This window comes from Pleurodeles waltl, chromosome 5 (assembly GCF_031143425.1).
Source record: "Pleurodeles waltl isolate 20211129_DDA chromosome 5, aPleWal1.hap1.20221129, whole genome shotgun sequence".
Taxonomy (NCBI): domain Eukaryota; kingdom Metazoa; phylum Chordata; class Amphibia; order Caudata; family Salamandridae; genus Pleurodeles; species Pleurodeles waltl.
In genome coordinates, this window is record NC_090444.1 from 1,822,604,556 (window position 1) to 1,822,624,222 (window position 19,667).

Below are 19,667 nucleotides of genomic sequence, written 5' to 3' on the forward strand. Positions count from 1 at the left end.
ATAGGGATAGGGGCAACACAAACCATATACTCCAAAAGTGGAATGCGAACCACGAATGGACCCCAAACCTATGTGACCTTGTAGAGGGTCGCTGGGACTATTAGAAAATAGTGAGAGTTAGAAAAATAACCCTCCCCAAGACCCTGAAAAGTGAGTGCAAAGTGCACTAAAGTTCCCCTAAGGACAAAGAAGTCGTGTTAGAGGAATAATGCAGGAAAGACACAAACCAACAATGCAACAACTGTGGATTTCCAATCTAGGGTACCTGTGGAACAAGGGGACCAAGTCCAAAAGTCACAAGCAAGTCGGAGATGGGCAGATTCCCGGGAAATGCCAGCTGCGGGTGCAAAGAAGCTTCTACTGGACAGAAGAAGCTGCGGTTTCTGCAGGAACGCAAAGGGCTAGAGACTTCCCCTTTGGAGGACGGATCCCTCTCGCCTTGTAGAGTCGTGCAGAAGTGTTTTCCCGCCGAAAGAACGCCAACAAGCCTTGCTAGCTGCAAATCGTGCGGTTAGCGTTTTTGGATGCTGCTGTAGCCCAGGAGGGACCAGGAGGTCGCAAATTGGACCAGGAGGTAGAGGGGACGTCGAGCAAGACAAGGAGCCCTCTTAGCAGCAGGTAGCACCCGGAGAAGTGCCAGAAACAGGCACTATGAGGATGCGTGAAACGGTGCTCACCCGAAGTCGCACAAAGAAGTCCCACGTCGCCGGAGAACAACTTAGGAGGTCGTGCAATGCAGGTTAGAGTGCCGTGGACCCAGGCTGGACTGTGCACAAAGGATTTCCGCCGGAAGTGCACGGAGGCCGGAGTAGCTGCAAAAGTCGCGGTTCCCAGCAATGCAGTCTAGCGAGGTGAGGCAAGGACTTACCTCCACCAAACTTGGACTGAAGAGTCACTGGACTGTGGGGGCCACTTGGACAGAGTTGCTGGATTCGAGGGACCTCGCTCGTCGTGCTGAGAGGAGACCCAAGGGACCGGTAATGCAGCTTTTTGGTGCCTGCGGTTGCAGGGGGAAGATTCCGTCGACCCACAGGAGATTTCTTCGGAGCTTCTAGTGCAGAGAGGAGGCAGACTACCCCCAGTACGTTTGATTTAACATCTGGGTACTGGCAGATTGCCTTAACTGAGGGGGCCGAGGAGAGGTCAGCATTCTCTACCCCAGATGGGCACTTCCACTTCAACGTGATGCCCTTTGGGATGAAGAATGCCCCTGCCACCTTTCAGAGGTTGGTCAACCAGGTGTTGGCAGGACTGGATGAGTTCAGTGCCGCCTACCTGGATGACATTGCTGTGTTTAGTTCCACATGGGAGGAACACCTGCAACACCTCTGGAAAGTGTTAGAGGCCCTGCAGAAGGCAGGCCTCACTATTAAGGCGAGCAAGTGCCAAATAGGGCAGGATTCTGTGGTGTACTTAGGACACCAGGTGGGGAGTGGCCAAGTGGCACCCCTACAGCCTAAGATTGACACAATTCTGGCTCGGGAGCCTCCCAAGACCCAGACTGAAGTGAGAGCCTTTTTAGGTCTCACAGGATATTACCAGAGGTTTGTTAAGGGATATGGTACCATTGTTACCCCCTTAACTGAGTGACTTCGAAGAAGCAACCCAAAAAAGTGATCTGGACAGAGGCTTGCCAGAACGCTTTTGATGCCCTGAAGGCTGCCATGTGCACAGCACCTGTGCTGAAGGCACCTGACTACTGTAGGAGGCTGGACTGGCTTGTAGTGAGTACCAAGGGGTACTTGCACCTTGCACCAGGCCCAGTTATCCCTTATTAGTGTATAGGGTGTCTAGCAGCTTAGGCTAATAGATAATGGTAGCTTAGCAGAGCAGCTTAGGCTGAACTAGGAGACGTGTGAAGCTACTACAGTACCACAAGTGTCACTTGCACAATATCATAAGAAAACACAATACACAGTTATACTAAAAATAAAGGTACTTTATTTTATGACAATATGCCAAAGTATCTTAGAGTGTACCCTCAGTGAGAGGATAGGAAATATACACAAGATATATATACACAATAGCAAAAATATGCAGTATAGTCTTAGAAAACAGTGCAAACAATGTATAGTTACAATAGGATGCAATGGGGAAACATAGGGATAGGGGCAACACAAACCATATACTCCAAAAGTGGAATGCGAACCACGAATGGACCCCAAACCTATGTGACATTGTAGAGGGTCGCTGGGACTATTAGAAAATAGTGAGAGTTAGAAAAATAACCCTCCCCAAGACCCTGAAAAGTGAGTGCAAAGTGCACTAAAGTTCCCCTAAGGACAAAGAAGTCATGTTAGAGGAATAATGCAGGAAAGACACAAACCAACAATGCAACAACTGTGGATTTCCAATCTAGGGTACCTGTGGAACAAGGGGACCAAGTCCAAAAGTCACAAGCAAGTCGGAGATGGGCAGATGCCCAGGAAATGCCAGCTGCGGGTGCAAAGAAGCTTCTACTGGACAGAAGAAGCTGCGGTTTCTGCAGGAACGCAAAGGGCTAGAGACTTCCCCTTTGGAGGACGGATCCCTCTCGCCTTGTAGAGTCGTGCAGAAGTGTTTTCCCGCCGAAAGAACGCCAACAAGCCTTGCTAGCTGCAAATCGTGCGGTTAGCGTTTTTGGATGCTGCTGTGGCCCAGGAGGGACCAGGAGGTCGCAAATTGGACCAGGAGGTAGAGGGGACGTCGAGCAAGACAAGGAGCCCTCTTAGCAGCAGGTAGCACCCGGAGAAGTGCCAGAAACAGGCACTACGAGGATGCGTGAAACGGTGCTCACCCGAAGTCGCACAAAGAAGTCCCACGTCGCCGGAGAACAACTTAGGAGGTCGTGCAATGCAGGTTAGAGTGCCGTGGACCCAGGCTGGACTGTGCACAAAGGATTTCCGCTGCAAAAGTCACGGTTCCCAGCAATGCAGTCTAGCGAGGTGAGGCAAGGACTTACCTCCACCAAACTTGGACTGAAGAGTCACTGGACTGTGGGGGCCACTTGGACAGAGTTGCTGGATTCGAGGGACCTCGCTCGTCGTGCTGAGAGGAGACCCAAGGGACCGGTAATGCAGCTTTTTGGTGCCTGCGGTTGCAGGGGGAAGATTCAGTCGACCCACTGGAGATTTCTTCGGAGCTTCTAGTGCAGAGAGGAGGCAGACTACCCCCACAGCATGCACCACCAGGAAAACAGTCGAGAAGGCGGCAGGATCAGCGTTACAGAGTTGCAGTAGTCATCTTTGCTACTATGTTGCAGTTTTGCAGGCTTCCAGCGCGGTCAGCAGTCGATTCCTTGGCAGAAGGTGAAGAGAGAGATGCAGAGGAACTCGGATGAGCTCTTGCATTCGTTATCTAAAGTTTCCCCAGAGACAGAGACCCTAAATAGCCAGAAAAGAGGGTTTGGCTACTTAGGAGAGAGGATAGGCTAGCAACACCTGAAGGAGCCTATCACAAGGAGTCTCTGACGTCACCTGGTGGCACTGGCCACTCAGAGCAGTCCAGTGTGCCAGCAGCACCTCTGTTTCCAAGATGGCAGAGGTCTGGAGCACACTGGAGGAGCTCTGGACACCTCCCAGGGGAGGTGCAGGTCAGGGGAGTGGTCACTCCCCTTTCCTTTGTCCAGTTTCGCGCCAGAGCAGGGCTAAGGGGTCCCCTGAACCAGTGTAGACTGGCTTATGCAGAATTGGGCACATCTGTGCCCAACAAAGCATTTCCAGAGGCTGGGGGAGGCTACTCCTCCCCTGCCTTCACACCATTTTCCAAAGGGAGAGGGTGTCACACCCTCTCTCAGAGGAAGTTCTTTGTTCTGCCATCCTGGGCCAGGCCTGGCTGGACCCCAGGAGGGCAGATGCCTGTCTGAGGGGTTGGCAGCAGCAGCAGCTGCAGTGAAACCCCAGGAAGGGCAGTTTGGCAGTACCAGGGTCTGTGCTACAGACCACTGGGATCATGGGATTGTGCCAACTATGCCAGGATGGCATAGAGGGGGCAATTCCATGATCATAGACATGTTACATGGCCATATTCGGAGTTACCATTGTGAAGCTACATATAGGTAGTGACCTATATGTAGTGCACGCGTGTAATGGTGTCCCCGCACTCACAAAGTTCAGGGAATTGGCTCTGAACAATGTGGGGGCACCTTGGCTAGTGCCCTCACACTAAGTAACTTTGCACCTAACCTTTACCAGGTAAAGGTTAGACATATAGGTGACTTATAAGTTACTTAAGTGCAGTGTAAAATGGCTGTGAAATAACGTGGACGTTATTTCACTCAGGCTGCAGTGGCAGGCCTGTGTAAGAATTGTCAGAGCTCCCTATGGGTGGCAAAAGAAATGCTGCAGCCCATAGGGATCTCCTGGAACCCCAATACCCTGGGTACCTCAGTACCATATACTAGGGAATTATAAGGGTGTTCCAGTAAGCCAATGTAAATTGGTAAAATGGTCACTAGCCTGTTAGTGACAATTTGGAAAGAAATGAGAGAGCATAACCACTGAGGTTCTGATTAGCAGAGCCTCAGTGAGACAGTTAGTCACTACACAGGTAACACATTCAGGCACACTTATGAGCACTGGGGCCCTGGGTTACCAGGGTCCCAGTGACACATACAACTAAAACAACATATATACAGTGAAAAATGGGGGTAACATGCCAGGCAAGATGGTACTTTCCTACACAACCCCCCCCCACAAACGAAGGACAATAAGACTAGCCATGACCTGATGAGTCTTCATTGTCTAAGTGGAAATATCTGGAGAGTCCATCTGCATTGGAGTGGCTACTCCCAGGTCTATGTTCCACTGTATAGTCCATTCCCTGTAGGGATATGGACCACCTCAACAATTTAGGATTTTCACCTTTCATTTGTTTTAGCCAAAGTAGAGGTTTGTGGTCTGTCTGAACAATGAAGTGAGTGCCAAACAGGTATGGCCTCAACTTCTTCAGAGCCCAGACCACAGCAAAGGCCTCCCTCTCTATGGCAGACCAACGCTTTTCTCTAGGGGTCAATCTCCTACTAATAAAAGCAACAGGTTGATCCTGGCCCTCAGAATTAAGTTGTGATAGGACTGCCCCTACTCCTAATTCAGATGCATCAGTTTGGACATAGAATTTTTTAGAGTAACAAGGGCTTTTCAGGACAGGTGCAGAGCACATGGCCTGCTTCAGCTCCTCAAAAGCTTTCTGACAGTTTGCTGTCCATAATACCTTTTTAGGCATTTTCTTGGATGTGAGGCCATTAAGAGGGGCTGCAATGGAGGAGCCATAGTTCTTAATGAACCTCCTGTAATACCCAGTGAGGCCTAGGAAGGCTCTCACCTGAGTCTGAGTGGTAGGGGGAACCCAATCAATAATTGTTTGGATTTTCCCCTGAAGTGGTGCAATCTGTTCCCCACCAACAAGGTGTCCCAGATAAACCACCTTCCCCTGCCCTATCTGGCACTTTGAAGCCTTGATAGTGAGGCCTGCCTTCTGCAGGGCCTCCAAAACTTTCCATAGGTGGACCAGGTGATCATCCCAGCTGGAGCTAAAGACAGCTATATCGTCCAAATATGCTGCACTGAAAGCTTCCAGCCCTTGCAGGACTGTGTTCACCAACCTTTGAAAAGTGGCAGGTGCATTTTTCAAACCAAAAGGCATTACAGTAAACTGGTAATGTCCTCCAATGGTTGAAAATGCAGTTTTAGGTTTAGCATCTTCTGACAATTTGATCTGCCAATACCCTGCAGTCAAATCAAAAGTGCTTAGATACTTGGCAGATGCCAGTGTATCTATGAGCTCATCTGCCCTGGGTATAGGGTGAGCATCAGTTTTGGTTACCAAGTTGAGACCTCTATAGTCTACACAAAACCGCATTTCCTTCTTTCCATCTTTGGAATGGGGTTTTGGTACAAGTACCACAGGAGAAGCCCATGGACTTTCAGAGTGCTCAACTACTCCTAGTTCTAACATTTTCTGGACCTCTTGCTTTATGCAGTCCCTGACATGGTCAGGCTGCCTATAGATCTTACTTTTGACAGGTAAACTGTCTCCAGTATCTATAGTGTGCTCACACCAAGAAGTGGTGCCTGGCACAGTAGAGAAGAGTTCTGAAAATTGTCCTAGGAGATTTATGCAATTATCTTTCTGCTCAGCAGTAAGACAATCAGCCAAAACTACACCTTCCACAAGAGCATCTTGTTCTGTGGAAGAGAAGAGATCAGGTAGAGGATCACTGTCTTCTTCCTGTCCCTCATCAGTTGCCATGAGCAGGGTGAGATCAGCCCTGTCATAGTAGGGTTTCAGGCGGTTGACATGGAGCACCCTAAGGGGACTCCTGGCAGTGCCTAAGTCAACTAAATAGGTGACTTCTCCCTTCTTTTCAACAATTGTGTGGGGTCCACTCCATTTATCTTGGAGTGCTCTTGGGGCCACAGGCTCCAAGACCCACACTTTCTGCCCTGGTTGGTACTGAACCAAAACAGCCTTCTGATCATGCCATTGCTTCTGGAGCTCTTGGCTGGCCTGAAGGTTTTTGCTGGCCTTTTTCATGTACTCAGCCATCCTTGATCTGAGGCCAAGTACATAATCCACAATATCCTGCTTAGGAGCTTTTAAAGGTTGTTCCCAACCCTCCTTTACAAGTGTGAGTGGACCCCTAACAGGGTGTCCAAAAAGAAGTTCAAAGGGGCTGAAGCCCACTCCTTTCTGGAGTACCTCCCTGTAGGCAAAAAGGAGGCATGGTAGAAGGATATCCCATCTCCTGCGGAGTTTTTCAGGGAGACCCATAATCATGCCTTTGAGAGTTTTATTAAATCTCTCCACCAGTCCATTTGTTTGTGGATGATAGGGTGTAGTGAACTTGTAAGTTACACCACACTCCTTCCACATGGCCTTTAAGTATGCAGACATGAAATTGCTTCCCCTGTCTGATACTACTTCCTTTGGGAAGCCCACCCTGGAAAATATTCCCAGGAGGGCCTTTGCCACTGCAGGAGCTGTAGTGGTCCTTAAAGGAATAGCTTCAGGGTATCTTGTGGCATGGTCCACTACCACCAAGATGAATCTATTGCCTGAAGCAGTAGGAGGGTCAAGGGGGCCAACTATGTCAACCCCTACCCTTTCAAAGGGAACCCCAACCACAGGCAGTGGAATAAGGGGTGCCTTTGGAGTGCCACCTGTTTTGCCACTGGCTTGACAGGTTTCACAGGACTTACAAAAATCTTTTGTGTCCTCAGACATCCTAGGCCAATGAAACAAGGGGACAAGTCTGTCCCAAGTTTTCATTTGACCCAGGTGCCCAGCTAGGGGAATGTCGTGGGCAAGAGTTAGGAGGAACTTTCTGTACTCCTGAGGAATCACTAATCTCCTGGCAGCTCCAGGTTTAGGATCCCTATGCTCAGTGTACAAGAGGTTGTCCTCCCAGTAAACTCTGTGAGAGTCACTGACATCCCCATTAGCCTGTTTGACAGCTTGCTGTCTGAGACCCTCTAATGTGGGACAGGTTTGCTGTGCCACACTCAGCTCCTCCCTGGAAGGCCCCCCTTCACCCAAAAGCTCAGCAGTGTCTGCTTCCAGCTCCTCTGGTGTAGGTTCTGCACAGGGAGGGAATTCTTCTTCCTCAGAAGTTGAATCCACTGTAGAGGGAGGGATAGTAGGAAGTGGTTTGCTTCTACTAGCCCTAGCTTTAGGGAGCACTTGGTCCATTGTTCCAGGATCCAAGCTTCCCTGTCCTTTTTGCTTTTTGGCCTGAGCCCTTGTCAAAGCAAAAATATGCCCTGGGATGCCCAGCATTGCTGCATGGGCCTCCAACTCCACATCTGACCAAGCTGATGTCTCCAAATCATTCCCTAATAGACAGTCTACAGGTAAATCTGAAGCTACCACAATTTTCTTTGGACCAGTAACCCCCCCCCCAGTTGAGATTATCAACAGCCATGGGGTGGCTAAGTGTGTTGTTGTGAGCATCGGTTACTTGGTACTGGTGACCAAGTAGGTGTTGTTCAGGGTGGACCAGTTTCTCTATGACCATAGTCACACTGGCACCAGTGTCCCTGTAGGCCTGAACCTCAACACCATTTATTAGGGGTAGCTGCTTCTACTTATCCATATTAAGGGGACAAGCAACTAACTTGGCTAAATCAATAGCCCCCTCAGAGACTAACACAGCCTCTGTGGCCTCCCTAACAAGGCCAACCCCAACTAAGTTACCAATAGTGAGCCCAGCTACTCCCTTGGATTGGCTATTAGTAGGTTTGCTCCCACCACCACTGCTATTAGTAGGGACACTAGGGGTAGCAGTAGGGGTTGTAGTGGTAGGAGGCTTGGTGCTTTTCTTTGGACAACTGGGATCTGTTGTCCAATGGCCTTTTATTTTACATTAATAGCACCATGGTTTCTTTTTCTTGTTTTGATTAGAAGAGGATTTGGGCCCACCACCCCCACCAGAGTGTTTTTGTGGGCCTGATGAAGACTCATTTTTAGATTTGTCCCCACCCTTGTCAGAAGACTTACCATCCTTCTTCTTGTTGCCATCTTTGTCACCCCCTGTATGAACTTTTCTGTTCACCCTTGTTCTGACCCATTTGTCTGCCTTCTTTCCCAATTCTTGGGGAGAGGTCAGATCAGAGTCCACCAAGTACTGGTGCAACAAATCAGACACACAATTATTAAGAATATGCTCTCTTAGGATCAAGTTATACAGGCTGTCATAATCAGTAACTTTACTGCCATGTAACCACCCCTCCAAGGCCTTCACTGAATGGTCAATGAAATCAACCCAGTCTTGTGAAGACTCCTTTTTGGTCTCTCTGAACTTTATCCTGTATTGTTCAGTGGTTAAGCCATAACCATCCAGAAGTGCATTCTTAAGAACTTTGTAATCATTAGCTTCATTTTCTTTTACAGTAAGGAGCCTATCCCTACCTTTTCCACTAAATGATAGCCATAGGATAGCAGCCCACTGCCTTTGAGGGACATCCTGTACAGCACAGGCCCTCTCAAGTGCAGCAAACCACTTGTTAATGTCATCCCCCTCCTTATAAGGGGGAACTATCTTATGCAGATTCCTGGAATCATGCTCTTTTGCAGGATGACTATGGGGAATACTGCTGCTGTCACCATGGGTTTCTAAACCCAGTTCCTGTCTCTCCTTCTCTACTTCTAAAGTCTGTCTATCCAAATCCAGCTGTTGCTTCTTGAGCTTCAGTCTGGTTTGTTCCACTCTCAATCTATTGAGCTCCCTTTCTAACAATCTGTCATCAGGGTGGGTGGGAGGGACATGCCTTGAAACAGAAGTATGGTGAGAATGGACAGAAGGAGACCTGTCCCTTACAGAGGGCACCCTAACAGCTTGGCTAACAGAAACATCAGTACCACTGTGGTGAGAATAAATGCTTTTGCTATGATGTGAGACAACACTATTTGTATGGTGTGACTCAACATCATTACCAACTATGCTAGACTGTCTAGTAATGGGCAGGCTAGGAAGTTTCTTTCCTGAATCTTTTCCTGGGGGAGTCCCTGGATCAGATTGGGAACCATTAGCTACTTTTTCAACAGATGGGGCACTTCTTGCCTTATCTTGTTCTCTAAGCATGTTAAGTAACAATTCCAAGGAAGGATTCTTCCCTACACTCAAACCTCTCTCCATGCAGAGACTCCTTGCTCCTTTCCAGCTAAGGTGATCATATGCAAGTTTGGACAGATCAACATTTTGGCCTGTGCCAGACATTTTTTAGAGAGAGTTAAAGTGATAGAAAAAGAGAAAAAAGTTTGTCAGAGCTTTTAGAAAGACAGAGAAAAAAAACTTTAAAAACTTTTTAGAACTTTTTAGAAAGTTAGAAGTACTTTTCAGCACTTAGAAAAGAGTGAAAAGAGGAAATGCAAAACTTTTTGGCTATGTGTATATACACTGACCTTGTTTTGTATATTTTTCTCTTATGAAAAGTACAATGACAAGAGTGGTAAGTAGTCTCAAAGCACTTATCCCACTGCTGCACAACCAATGTAGGAGGCTGGACTGGCTTGTAGTGAGTACCAAGGGGTACTTGCACCTTGCACCAGGCCCAGTTATCCCTTATTAGTGTATAGGTTGTCTAGCAGCTTAGGCTGATAGATAATGGTAGCTTAGCAGAGCAGCTTAGGCTGAACTAGGAGACGTGTGAAGCTACTACAGTACCACAAGTGTCACTTGCACAATATCATAAGAAAACACAATACACAGTTATACTAAAAATAAAGGTACTTTATTTTATGACAATATGCCAAAGTATCTTAGAGTGTACCCTCAGTGAGAGGATAGGAAATATACACAAGATATATATACACAATAGCAAAAATATGCAGTATAGTCTTAGAAAACAGTGCAAACAATGTATAGTTACAATAGGATGCAATGGGGAAACATAGGGATAGGGGCAACACAAACCATATACTCCAAAAGTGGAATGCGAACCACGAATGGACCCCAAACCTATGTGACCTTGTAGAGGGTCGCTGGGACTATTAGAAAATAGTGAGAGTTAGAAAAATAACCCTCCCCAAGACCCTGAAAAGTGAGTGCAAAGTGCACTAAAGTTCCCCTAAGGACAAAGAAGTCATGTTAGAGGAATAATGCAGGAAAGACACAAACCAACAATGCAACAACTGTGGATTTCCAATCTAGGGTACCTGTGGAACAAGGGGACCAAGTCCAAAAGTCACAAGCAAGTCGGAGATGGGCAGATGCCCAGGAAATGCCAGCTGCGGGTGCCATGAAGCTTCTACTGGACAGAAGAAGCTGCGGTTTCTGCAGGAACGCAAAGGGCTAGAGACTTCCCCTTTGGAGGACGGATCCCTCTCGCCTTGTAGAGTCGTGCAGAAGTGTTTTCCCGCCGAAAGAACGCCAACAAGCCTTGCTAGCTGCAAATCGTGCGGTTAGCGTTTTTGGATGCTGCTGTGGCCCAGGAGGGACCAGGAGGTCGCAAATTGGACCAGGAGGTAGAGGGGACGTCGAGCAAGACAAGGAGCCCTTTTAGCAGCAGGTAGCACCCAGAGAAGTGCCAGAAACAGGCACTACGAGGATGCGTGAAACGGTGCTCACCCGAAGTCACACAAAGAAGTCCCACGTCGCCGGAGAACAACTTAGGAGGTCGTGCAATGCAGGTTAGAGTGCCGTGGACCCAGGCTGGACTGTGCAGAAAGGATTTCCGCCGGAAGTGCACGGAGGCCGGAGTAGCTGCAAAAGTCGCGGTTCCCAGCAATGCAGTCTAACGAGGTGAGGCAAGGACTTACCTCCACCAAACTTGGACTGAAGAGTCACTGGACTGTGGGGGCCACTTGGACAGAGTTGCTGGATTCGAGGGACCTCGCTCGTCGTGCTGAGAGGAGACCCAAGGGACCGGTAATGCAGCTTTTTGGTGCCTGCGGTTGCAGGGGGAAGATTCCGTCGACCCACGGGAGATTTCTTCGGAGCTTCTAGTGCAGAGAGGAGGCAGACTACCCCCACAGCATGCACCACCAGGAAAACAGTCGAGAAGGCGGCAGGATCAGCGTTACAGAGTTGCAGTAGTCGTCTTTGCTACTATGTTGCAGTTTTGCAGGCTTCCAGCGCAGTCAGCAGTCGATTCCTTGGCAGAAGGTGAAGAGAGAGATGCAGAGGAACTCGGATGAGCTCTTGCATTCGTTATCTAAAGTTTCCCCAGAGATAGAGACCCTAAATAGCCAGAAAAGAGGGTTTGGCTACTTAGGAGAGAGGATAGGCTAGCAACACCTGAAGGAGCCTATCACAAGGAGTCTCTGACGTCACCTGGTGGCACTGGCCACTCAGAGCAGTCCAGTGTGCCAGCAGCACCTCTGTTTCCAAGATGGCAGAGGTCTGGAGCACACTGGAGGAGCTCTGGACACCTCCCAGGGGAGGTGCAGGTCAGGGGAGTGGTCACTCCCCTTTCCTTTGTCCAGTTTCGCGCCAGAGCAGGGCTAAGGGGTCCCCTGAACCGGTCTAGACTGGCTTATGCAGAATTGGGCACATCTGTGCCCAACAAAGCATTTCCAGAGGCTGGGGGAGGCTACTCCTCCCCTGCCTTCACACCATTTTCCAAAGGGAGAGGGTGTCACACCCTCTCTCAGAGGAAGTTCTTTGTTCTGCCATCCTGGGCCAGGCCTGGCTGGACCCCAGGAGGGCAGATGCCTGTCTGAGGGGTTGGCAGCAGCAGCAGCTGCAGTGAAACCCCAGGAAGGGCAGTTTGGCAGTACCAGGGTCTGTGCTACAGACCACTGGGATCATGGGATTGTGCCAACTATGCCAGGATGGCATAGAGGGGGCAATTCCATGATCATAGACATGTTACATGGCCATATTCGGAGTTACCATTGTGAAGCTACATATAGGTAGTGACCTATATGTAGTGCACGCGTGTAATGGTGTCCCCGCACTCACAAAGTTCAGGGAATTGGCTCTGAACAATGTGGGGGCACCTTGGCTAGTGCCAGGGTGCCCTCACACTAAGTAACTTTGCACCTAACCTTTACCAGGTAAAGGTTAGACATATAGGTGACTTATAAGTTACTTAAGTGCAGTGTAAAATGGCTGTGAAATAACGTGGACGTTATTTCACTCAGGCTGCAGTGGCAGGCCTGTGTAAGAATTGTCAGAGCTCCCTATGGGTGGCAAAAGAAATGCTGCAGCCCATAGGGATCTCCTGGAACCCCAATACCCTGGGTACCTCAGTACCATATACTAGGGAATTATAAGGGTGTTCCAGTAAGCCAATGTAAATTGGTAAAATGGTCACTAGCCTGTTAGTGACAATTTGGAAAGAAATGAGAGAGCATAACCACTGAGGTTCTGATTAGCAGAGCCTCAGTGAGACAGTTAGTCACTACACAGGTAACACATTCAGGCACACTTATGAGCACTGGGGCCCTGGGTTACCAGGGTCCCAGTGACACATACAACTAAAACAACATATATACAGTGAAAAATGGGGGTAACATGCCAGGCAAGATGGTACTTTCCTACAACTACTCCAAGGAGTTTGTTGTGCAAACAGACGCCTCAGAGCATGGTATTGGAGCAGTACTCTCACAGCTTAATGAAGAGGGCCTAGATCAACCCGTAGCCTTCATTAGCAGGAGGTTACTGCCCAGGGAACGTAAGTGGAGTGCCATAGAATGCTAAGCATTTGCTGTGGTTTGGGCACTGAAGAAGCTAAGGCCCTACTTGTTCGGGACTCACTTCCGAGTTCAGACCGACCACAGGCCCCTCAGATGGTTAATGCAGATGAGGGGTGAGAATCCAAAACTGTTGAGGTGGTCCATTTCCCTACAGGGGATGGACTTTACAGTGGAACACCGTCCTGGTACAGAGCACGCCAATGCTGATGGTCTGTCCAGGTTCTTCCGCCTTAGTGATGAGAACTCCCATGAGGTTGGCTAGTTGCTCCCCACTTTTAGCTGGGGGGGACACGTGTTAGACTTTTCATCCTTGCCGTGGTCTCCCTTAACTTTTTGCCTCTGTTCCCCAGGTTGTTGATGTGTGCTGGACTCTGATTTTACTGTTTTTGTTACTCTGGGCACTTTACCACTGCTAACCAGTGCTAACGTGCAAGTGCTCCTGTTTTACTGTTAAGTCCCTAGTAAAGTGCACTAGAGGTGCCCAGGGCCTGTAAATCAAATGTTACTAGTCGGCCTGCAGCACTGGTTGTGCCACCCACACAAGTAACCCTGTAATCATGTCTCAGACCTGCCACTGCAGTGTCTGTGTGTGTATTTTTACACTGTAAATTCGACTTGGCAAGTGTACCCACTTGCCAGGCCTAAACCTTCCCTTTTCTTACATGTAAGGCACCCCTTATGTAGGCCCTAGGTAGCCCCAAGGGCAGGGTGCAGTGTATGGATAAGGTAGGACATATAGGGCCTGATTCTAACTTTGGAGGACGGTGTTAAACCGTCCCAAAAGTGGCGGATATACCACCGACCGTATTACGAGTCCATTATATCCTATGGAACTCGTAATACGGTAGGTGGTATATCCGCCACTTTTGGGACGGTTTAACACCGTCCTCCAAAGTTAGAATCAGGCCCATAGTAATGTGGTTTATATGTCCTGGCAGTGAAATACTGCCAACTTCGTTTTTCACTGTTGCAAGTCCTGTCTCTCTCATAGGATAATATGGGGGCTACCTTTAAATATGGTTAAAGCGTAGATTCCCCTAGAGAGTAGACGGACATGTGGAGTTTGGGGTCCCTGAACTCACAATTTAAAAATACATCTTTTAGTAAAGTTGATTTTGAGATTGTGCGTTTGAAAATGCCACTTTTAGAAAGTGAGCATTTTCTTGCTTAAACCATTCTGTGACTCTGCCTTGTTTGTGGATTCCCTGTCTGGGTCAGTTTGACAGTTGGGTTGTTTTTCACCTCACACTAGACAATGACACAAAGGGAGCTGGGGTGTAACCTGCATTTCCTGATAAGCCATCTCTGCTAGGAGGGAGGGGTGGAGTGGTCACTCTCCTCTGAAAGGACTGTGCCTGCCTCTGACAATGCAGACTCCAACCCCCTGGTGTGTGTCTGAGGCGTTGCCTGGGCAAGGCAGGATTTCACAAGTAGGTGTGAGTCCCCTTTGAAGAAAGGTGACTTCAAAGACTAAAATGGGTATAAGAAGGGCACCCAAATCTACAGACTTGAGAAACACTTCTGGAACCAAGAGGAACCTCTGCCTGGAGAAGAGCTGATAGCTGAGGAAGAAGTGCTGCCCTGCCTGTGACTGTGCTTTGTGGAGCTTTCCTGCAGTGCTGCTTCTGCCAGAGTAAGAGGGCAAAGACTGGACTTTGTGTGCCTTCCATCTTGTGAAGAAATCTCCAAGGGCTTGATTTAGAGCTTGCCTCCTGTTGTTTGAAGTCTCAGGGACAGCAAAGACTTCTCTCTGCCAGCACCTGGAGTCTCTGGAGAGACTCCTGCTCTGACAAGTGGTGCCCTATCCAGTCCCTGGGCCCTTGAAAGGAAAGCTGGTGGAAATCCAAGGAAACCGACTTCGGACGACTCCGGACCGACGCCGCTGCTGAATCCGGTGACGCCGCCTGCACCCGACGCCGTAACCTTCGCTGGAACGCGACGCTCTTAGCAGGCCCGACGCCACTGCAGACCCGCTGAAGTCCGCGACTCCGTGGAAGTCGCCGCACCACGTCGTGACCGACCCCGCTCGAAGTGCGCGGATTCAACATTTCGCACAGACGCCGCGATCCCCTACTTCGCGCATCGGCTTGTTTTCACTCTTCACCAAAGGTACTGTACTTGGGGGTCTCCAAGACTCCGTGTCCGGCGCTGCTGGTGTCGGCATGTTGGGAACGACTCCGTCACGACGCCGTGTTAACATCTCATCGAAGCATTTTTGTTTCTAAGCGCTATTTTTGAGTTTAATCTTGAAAAATTCATAACTTGACTTGTGTATGTCGGATTTTTGTCGTTTTGGTCTTGTTTTGTTTAGATAAATCGTTCCTATTTTTCTAAACTGGTGTTGTGTCATTTTGTAGTGTTTTCATTAAGTTACTGTGTGTGTTGGTACAAATACTTTACACCTAGCACTCTGAGGTTAAGCCTACTGCTCTGCCAAGCTACCAAGGGGGTAAGCAGGGGTTAGGTGAGGGTGATTCTCTGTTACCCTGACTAGAGTGAGGGTCCTTGCTTGAACAGGGGGTAGGTAACCTGACTGTCAACCAAAGACCCAATTTCTAACACTAAACTATCGGAACCGAGGTGTGTATTGAAGGTGAAGGGAAACTGCGTAAAGTTATCGGATGGTAACTGGTGGAATGTGAGGAGGACAGTGAGGTGTTCGGAGATAGAAATAAATGATTGGCTGAAAAGGAACGAAATGAAGAAGAATGATTGGGGGAAAAAGTGTGAGAGTGTGACAAAAAGGGTCAGTGCAAGGGTGAAGGAACCATCAAGGTTATTGAGGGACTTTATATGCAATTAATATGTGTACATAGTTGTATTTAGGTTCAGGATTGTTAGTAGTGGGATGCATTTGTTTTTGTAGGATTGGGGATGTGTTGTATTGTATATATAGATGTTATTTAAAAGAGCTTCCTGTGTGGGGAAAGAACCTGGCTGTCTCCTGGCAACTGGAAAAGCGGTTCTAGAATGTGGGGAGAGTGAAGCAGTTGGTGGGGATGACAGTCGGGCCGGGGTCGCTCAGGAATAAACGTATCTACAAAAGTGAAGAAGCTGTGTACCTCGAGTCTTTCCCTTCTGACTTATCAGCTCTGTCAAAGGTAGTGGACGTCTGACTGGCACCTGGAAAGTCATGGGCCTTGGGCACCAATTTCTCACAATGTTTATGTGCCGATAAAGATCCAAAATGGGGAATGGTGCTGGAGATCACCATAGACCGTGGTGGGCAGAGAGCCTGGAGATACAGGGACTCAGAAGAAGATCAGGTGCACTGAGGGACGGGAAGTGCGGGAAACCAAACCTAGGCAAGGGCTGTGAGGCTGACTGGGGACACTGGTCTGAAGGCGTGGAGTGGGACGCTCACATCCATTCAGGACATGCTGACCACCAAGAGCAATAAAGACAACACAAGCAATAAGCAACCTCGCTTCTCTAGATCAACGCCTGTTTACTTGGGTTTGCACCAAATTGAACCATGGCCTGGTATGAGACACCTAGGCCCAAATTTAAGATGAGCCTAGTGCCACCTAGCGCCACATTAGCTTAATTTATTTAGGCTAATGTGGCATTAAGTTGACACATCAAATTTAAGTGGTGCAATGCACGCATTGTGCTGCTTTGCAAACCTTTGTGCCAGATTATGCCTGCGCCAGGTATAATGTATGCAAGGGGGGGCATTCCTCCATTTTTCTCATCATTTTTAATGCCTTCTTAGCGCAGGCGTTAAAGTGAGGCACACCATTGTTTATAATGGGCCTCTATGTACTTTGCAGGATTAGCGCTAAAATATTTGGCGCTAATCCTGCAAAGTACCACAATAGTGTCAGAAATTATGACGCTATTGATCCTACCGTGTGCCATTGTGCGCCGTATCATTAATATGGTGCACACATGGTGTAATGAAGCACCACTTTTCTTAAATCTGGGCCCATGAGTACATTTCATAGTTAATAGCACAACCTCTTCCAAAATTACCCTCAGAAAGGGAATATGTCAAGATTGCCCTTCATCACCCCTCCTATTTGTCTTAACAGTAGAACCGTTTGCTAAGTGTACCTGAAGCAACAACATTAGGGTCTGCAGATCCAGTAAGATGACTTCAACTTAACTATGTTTGTAAACTACACCATAATGTCAGTCTCTGACCCAAGGTTCTTTCTGTCTTGAGTATTCGAAGAGATACTCACAAAGTCTCAAACTTCAAAATCAACATTACCAAAGGTGTAGCATTAGTTCTTAACGCCCCATTGGAACAAAGAGCGGAGCTGACCTGGCTCTTCTCATCTGATAGGCATCTGTGGCAGTCTGGTACCTACATGTGTCGGTTGTGCCCGCTAAGGATACAGGTGATAGCTCTGAGGTACTTTCTGTTTCATAGAGGTAAAAACTGTGTTCAGAAACTGGCATGGGAGACATGTTTCATGGTTGGGTGGGGTAGCGATAGTGGAAATCACCATACTCTCCTGAACCTTCTGCCGGTTCCAAGCAGCCCTACTCCTGGTGCCACCAGACCTTCTAAATATATTTCAGGTCACAATTAACTTGGCGAAGCCAAGAGTGTCTAGCTTATATCTTTACCTTCCAACTACTCAGGGGTGGTTTCAACAGCAGTACCAAACCTTTCCTATTACTCTCAAGCTGACAGATTAATTTAGTTTGTGTAGTGGGGAAAAGTTGGGACAGAGAAGCAGTGGTGTTTTCTGGACTACTTACCCGAAGAGATATCATTGTGGCTAGAGCCATCGATAGAGAATGAAACAAAAAGAATAAAAACATCTTAGTAGCAGAGACTAATTTAAGCCTTCCACCCATCACTTTGTGGTTATAGTTGGTGAACTCAGTGGACGGTTATGCCAAGACAAGGGTCCTGTGCTCACTGTGCTAGAGGACTCAAGCTATACTTCATGGATGAGGTCTAAGTGGACCGAAAACATTCTGGAGTTCCTTGTGTTCCCATTTAGAGAGGAGCTGGTCTAGATGTTCGCTTTGGACTGTTCCTATTGGAGTAGGACCAGACTGATTTGCATACGGTAGGTCTCTGTCTAGTGTGGCAGAGTGGACAAAGTACAATGGACTGGAGTGTGGCTCAAAACGAACACCAGTGGTTGAGATAATTCCATCCAGCACTTCAGAGGTGTAGGGGAAGCTCAGTGTCACTCACCTGCTTTCCAGCTCTGTTCTCTAAAATAGTTGACAATCCCAAATTCAGCTCTGGGCTAGATAAGCAAGGGTACATCATTTTTGCTAACAGAGCAATTAACCTTCAAAGACATCAAGAGAGAATCTGGAATGCCTGAAACTTACAGATATTACACCGGACCTTGAACCCCTCTATTAAAATCAGGACACCCCGGTAGTGCCTTCACGAAGAAAAAAAAATGCTTAACTCATTTTTAAAAAAGCAAAAAAAAAAGTATCTAATTGTACAGAAAGTGTAAATGCTTTGGCATGTGAGCTCTGCTGGAAGGCGATGGCAGTCACAGCTTCCGAGCAAATCTCCTGAAGTTTAATTCACAAAGCCATTTGCATGTGAAAGTTAAACATGCAGTATATGCACAAAGAGCTCAATGTACAAGTGTAAATTCAATTGTAAAGGAATTTGTAAAAGTAATTATCCATGCATAATACCATCCCAGTGTGGTGTAATACTACACATGGCTCCATCCTCTCCCAGCCCTGGGCAGTGGGCGTGACATCACGAGGATGCCCGGGTAAGGGGCAGCTCCTTATCGGGGGCTTCTGGGAGCAGGCTTTCCTCCTGTGAGGCACCGCTTACTGCCCCTTGCCTTAACTGTTATTAACTCATTATTTAACCGAACATTGTGAAAATTAATTTTGTGTATTCATGAACACTGCCAGTCTCGGCTAGTGGTGAAACAAAACGTTTTTTTTAAATATATTTTTTTGCATTTATAACATAAAAGGAAACAAAGAAACAGATAATGTAGCATCATCCTCCCGACCTAAGACAATCTCTCTTTCCAACCCGCGCCTTTCCCCCTCCCCCTCCCCCGTTTCCCTTTCAAGCATTTCAGATAGGAGGGCTCCTTCTATGTCGGCCATCACCTTTGGTGCTCTCCACGGGGGGGAATTCCCCCGTCTTCATTCCATCTCCCCCAAACCCCTGTCTATTTGCGCCTTTGTAGACAGTTGGTCCCGCCATCATACACCAGCCCATATCTCACGCCCAGTCGCCCTCCGAAGGCGCGCTGCGTTTCTTTCAGCGATCATCAAGCCCGGCATTAGCAGATTTGATCAGTTCTCGGAAGGTCCGATTGGTCCCACACATTTAAAATGCTCCGCTCAGCAGATCTCTCTCTGTCCCATCTGCTTACCCCTTTAAGACGGGCGAGTACTGCCCCCCAGAACTCTTGGATGGCCGGGCATCTCCACAGTACATGGAAGAATGTTCCAACTTGACCGCATCCACTCACACATAAGGCCCTCCCCATTTTTCTAGCACTGTGCAATCATAGTAACTTCTATGTAGAAGGTTAAGTTGGCACAACATGTACCTTCCAGCAACTATGCAAGGAGAGGCTAGGACCGCT